The following is a 6,000-nucleotide window of genomic DNA, read 5'->3' as shown; positions in this document are numbered from 1 at the left end:
CAATCATGAAGAACCCTGCATGGTCAACAAAAAGTATAGTGTAGTGTAAGATTTTAAATGAATGAAGGCTAACATGTCCATGTTTGATATGCTTAAAAAAATCCTAATTAGTGGGAAACACTAGTGAAAACCCTAGATCATACAAAGACAAAATTTAATGTAAATATAATTCCTTAGAAAATAGTCTTGCAACAAGTTAATGCTTTGGAGGCCATGATAACTATGTTTAAAGACAAGATTGAGGTTCCTCCTTTTTTTTCCTAGTATTAGGATCTACTAATGTCATGCCACTTTAAATAGCACAAAGGTTGGGAGTCAATCCTCAACCCTCTAATCTAATAGTGATAAATTGAAAAAAATGGAAACAAGAGTCATTGGTGTGATGAAATATATTTAGATACAATTGACCATATATCCCCAAATTCAAGACATCATTGACATACCTGTGGTGGAAATTCCTAAGATATACATATTACTACTAAGTAGAGAATGGAAAAAATGCCTAAGAGGATGGTTTTCTACTAAATTCACTCAATTATGGTTAGTATGGAAAGGATTGAATAATCAAATAAAGATAAATGTAGGGCCAAAGTTAAAAAGAATGATAACAGAATACAATGCACCAAATGAGGTGGTATTCTTACAATCAGATTTGGGTTCTTATATAGTAATGGATTTTGATGCAACTTCAACTAAAACATTGGATGATCAAAATGGAAGATTCAAGATTCTTGCCCCAAAAGAAGAAACCATGACACAATTCATAAATAGCATTGTGGAAAAATTACAATGCCTAGGTGAAGAAGAAAATCCAAATGTTTTGCTTCTTCCATGATTTTGAAAATTTCATAAGGTTACTGATTCATAGTTGGAATGTTCACATTGCCAAGAAGTGGTCACTAAGGTATTAACATAGATAATGGAAATAGAGAACAACCAAGTCCCAAAAGAAGTACCCATAGAAAATCAAAGTTCTACAAATGTATCTGAATCTATAAAAAAAGTTGAAGAGGAAATTGAATATCTAAATGCATCATACATTGATACCTCTTCAGATGGTGGAGGTTTGTCTTCCCCTCCACTAGGAATGATCAAGGTCTAAAGAAGGAGATTTTACATAAAAGGTCAAGGTTGGACTTCAGTAGTCATGCATCCCAAGCCAAAAATAGACAAAATTACAAAATTGATTGGGTAAATCTAGGATAAATAAGAGAAACATATGCTTCCTATATGAAGAAATAAAAACAAAAATTCATCAAGTCCACAAAAAATACAATGGGTTCCAAAGAAACAATCTTTTAAAGTCCAACTAAAAGAAAAGCTAAAGATGAATAAGCATAAGAATAGGAAGTCCAAAGAAGAACCTATCTGGAGACTCATGTTAGATTGCTCTAAGTGCAAATTAGGAGTCAATGCAAGTATTGAGTTAATCAACCCAAAAGGTAGGTCTTTCTATGCATCATATTTATTACAATTTAGATGTACTAATAATGTTATAGAATAAAAAGTGTTGATTCAAGGATTTCTCTTCACACTAGAGAAGGGAATCACAATCCTCATAAAGGAAGAAGACTCCTAGTTGGTGATAAGATAAGTGAAACTGATATACTCTTGCAATGATAGGAGGTTTCTCACTTACCAAAAAATAGTATGAGTTCTAATGGATGACTTCAAACCTTTAAACATCAAGTCCATTCCAAGGAGGAAAAACATGGTAGTAGATGCCATTGCAATTTTAGCTAGTGCATTACAACCTATCGAGAGAACAAAATTAAAAATATTTTTAGGAGAACTTTTTGCTGCCCCATCTATCCTAGATAATATTATGAACTTCCATTTCTTTTAGGATGATCAAAATATAATCAAATTTATCATGTACAATGATCACTTTAAAAGGCAAGAGATTGATGACACTCTAGATGACAAACCTGAGGATGATGAACTCGAAGATGAAGATGGGATCTTAAATTTGAAAACAGCCACTATCCCTAAGGGGATGGTTGAGTTAGAGTGCATCTTTGATCATAATGAGTCAATGCTTAACAAAAGAATGATCAAAGAAAAGGGGATCAAGGAATGTAATTCATATAATCTAAGTACCGATGAAGATCCTAAAATGGTAATGGTTGGAAAGGTGTGCAACACCCAGGAAAGGGAAGATATACTCAAACTACTTAGGGAATACAAGGATACTATCGCTTGGAGTAATGAAGAGCTCAAAATGTATGATCCTAAAATCATCACACATGACATTTCATTGAAACTAGATGCCAAACCTTTTCATCAAAGTCAAAGACCAATTAATCCCATTATTGAACCATTTATAATGAAGGAAGTTAAGAATTACTTGATGCTAATATTATCTTCCCTATTCAACATTCTACATGGGTGGCTAACTTGGTTCCTATGAGGAAAAATATTGGAGAGATTTGTCTTTGTGTGGATTTTACTAATTTTAACCTAGCATCTCAAAATGATAACTACCCTTTGCCCTCATTCGATGAAGTACTAAAAATTATCAATGGTTCCAAGATGATATCTTTCTTGGATTGATATTATGGATATAACTAGGTAATAGTTGATGAAGAAGAAAGGCTAAAGACTACTTTTACAAAAAAATGGGGGATTTCTGTGTACATAAGAATGCATTTTGGGCTAATTAATGCAGGGGTTACATTTCAATGAGGCATGGATGAAGCTTTTTAAGGATTAATAAATAAATGTATAGTCATATACATGGATGATTTAACTATCTCTTCAAAGGATCAAAACACTCACATTGCTAATTTAAAACATGTGTTCAATAGATGTCATATGTATGGCATATCACCTAATCCCAATAAGTGTTTATTTGGGGTTACTAAAGGAAAGCTTCTAGGTCACATCATCTCTAAAGTTGGAATCTCCATTGATCCTAAGAGAATCATAGCCATTTTATAGTTGTCACCTCCACATAGTTGCAAAGAACTCAAGTCTTTCTTTGGGAAGATAAATTTTGTGCAAAATTTATAAGTGAATTTGTAGAAATAGTTCACCCTCTTAATGATCTACTAAAAAAGGGAGCAAAAATAGAATGGGTTATAGAAATTAAGAAATCATTTGAGGATATCAAAGTGGCCATTTCCATGGCTCCAGTGCTTGTAATTCTAGATTATGGACTGCCTTTCAAAATATACTCTTTTGCTTCAAAAAATTCATTTTCTATGATTAATCTTCTATAGAAGAAGGATAAAGAAGATGAAAAGCCCATTTCTTTTATGAGTTTACATCTAAAAATGTAAAGGTAAACTATTCTAATATTGATAAATAGTCTTTTTATTTGATTAAAGTGGTAAAGAAATTCTACCATTATATACTCAGGAGCAAGGTATATGGAATTGTGCTTGATCTTGCGGTTAAATCAATGGTGATGCAAAATGAATTGGGTGAAAGGTGAGGAAAATGGATGGAAATACTATAAGAGATTGATTTAGAGATTCAACAAATGAAGTTGGTAAGAGGGAAAGGATTATAAAAAATGATAACTACTAACTAGATCGAGGATGAGAAGAAATTCTAATTGGATAATGAAACTAATGCAATAGATCAAAAGAAGATTATAGTATCTCAAGTTGATATTTATTAAGGTATAATAATGGATATCTAGTACTAGGATATTGTCTATTACCTTTTACAAAATCAATACCCTAATTGGATGAATAGTTCACGATGTAGCGAACTCAAAATGAAGTGTGAATCCTACATATTGCATGATAGAAAATTGTATAAAAGGAACCATGAAGGAATTTATCTTAAGTATTTGGGAAGAGAAGAAGTAAAAGAAGTTTTCGAATAATATCATGATAGGTATGCTACAGAGCATGGTCTAGTAGCATTTACAACCCATATGATTTTAAGATCATGTTATTTTTGGCCTATGATCTCATAGAAATAGATGTGATAGGCTAAGTTACTAAGAAGGGAGGGGTAAATTAGTAACCAATAAAACTTAATCCTTAATTATAAATTAATCCCTCATGTGTTTTCTGATCTAATTGCATGCATGAGAAATTCAAAACATAAAAACATTCATAACACTTTTGACATACAATTTGGTGACCTAGAAACCTTCCAAATAGAAAGTAAAACTAGGGTGAGCATGATACCCACAATCTTTAGTATTGAAGTATAAAGTTGGTGTGTTAAGGCTTACAATGATCACTTTTTATGATCTATACTATTAGGAGCAATAAGGATTGCTAGGTCCACCTTGCAAAAAGATTTACAAATATACAATGAAGTATGCACTCAGTAAAGAGATTTATAAAAGATTGTTAAGTCTACCTTGTGAAAGGATTTAGCTGATCAACCTATTAGGATGAAGCAATAGATGATATCTAATATATAACTTGGTTTGCTAAGTGAGATACCTTTGAGTGTAATGATCACCTTGCTATGATAGATAAATCTTTACTGCTCCTTATACTATTGTAGCCTTTGTAATTCTCTCTTCTACTCTTCTTTACTTATTATATTACTTCTTTCTTCACATTAGATGTGATAGAAATAAATTACACATATTAGGATGAAGCAATAGATGATATCTAATCTATAACTTGGTTTGCTAAGTGAGATACCTTTGAGTGTAATGATCACCTTGCTATGATAGATAAATCTTTACTACTCCTTATACTATTGTAGCCTTTGTAATTCTCTCTTCTACTCTTCTTTACTTATTATATTACTTCTTTCTTCACATTAGATGTGATACAAATAAATTACACATATATCAATCCAAGTTATAAATTAAAAATTTAGCCACAATATAAGTTTACACAAAAATCACAAAGTCAACCACAATGTAGAAACTCGAGTTCTAAAGAATAGCTCAGTGAGGTTTTGATACTCGGCATCCACTGTTGATGCTTGACATCATCATGCAATTGGTAGATGTAGAAGCTTGGTCCATATTGATCACTTCTAAGTAGTCTTGAACTCAGTCTGCACTGATGACTCAATGAATAGTATTAATCTCACCATATAAACTAAGTTACTTAGTTTTGATTGCATAACTCAATAAATTCTATTACTACGAGCTTGGTATAAACTAAGTCACTTGGTTAACATTGACTTGCTCAATTAACACTAGAATCACATCACATAACTACAACTACAAACTTGGTAAGCACTGTACAACTCAGTTTGTATTGAGGAACTTGGTAAACCTTACAAAGCTTAGTTTACACTACTGATCACCAACTTGGTAATAACTGCTTAGTGCAAATTGAATACTATCCCTTGGACATGGTAGCAACTATATAATATTCTTGGTAGATACTTACAAGATGAATAAGGGTATGCCACTAATAAAAAACATGACTATAATGTCAACAATCTCCCCCTTTGGCATTAGTGAAAAAAACACTTATATGCCAAAACTAAATTCAAAATATTCAAGAACACTTTTTATTCATCACCTTGTGTCTCCAACTCAATAGAGTACTATGTTTTTGGATTTTTCAAAATTGAGGAAGAAACTAGACAAATAAGGAAGAGATGTATCCTTGATTATCTATACATGCATAATATTATAATGCTCCCCCATACATAATATACAATATACTTTACATCTTTTCACATTTGATATATACATTTTCTCCTCCTTCATGTATACTTCCTCTTATAATATTACATCTTCTCCCCTATATACATCTTCTTTTACAATCTTCTCCCCCTTTTTGACATTAATGCTAAAGATGTATGCTATAAACTATACAATAATGCCAAAATGTGCCAAGAAACTTGCATGTACCTTTAGGATTAGTGCCATTGTCTTATCCCAATTCTCTTTCAACACCTTCAATGTGTGCAATGCAATTTGCACTTCTGCTACTAGTTTTATCATGTGGTCTACAATTGAGAAGTTGTTTTCATTGATGAGATTTTGGGCATGTGTAATACATTTTTGCAATGCATCCATGTGTAGGAAAATCATGCTTTAAATGTCTATCAATGTAGCTT

This window comes from Cupressus sempervirens, chromosome 5, assembly GCF_028749045.1.
Source record: "Cupressus sempervirens isolate cs-2001-9-10 chromosome 5, ASM2874904v1, whole genome shotgun sequence".
Classification (NCBI taxonomy): Eukaryota; Viridiplantae; Streptophyta; class Pinopsida; order Cupressales; family Cupressaceae; genus Cupressus; species Cupressus sempervirens.
The sequence above is the reverse complement of the archived record's forward strand: the minus strand, read 5'-3'. Positions refer to the sequence as shown.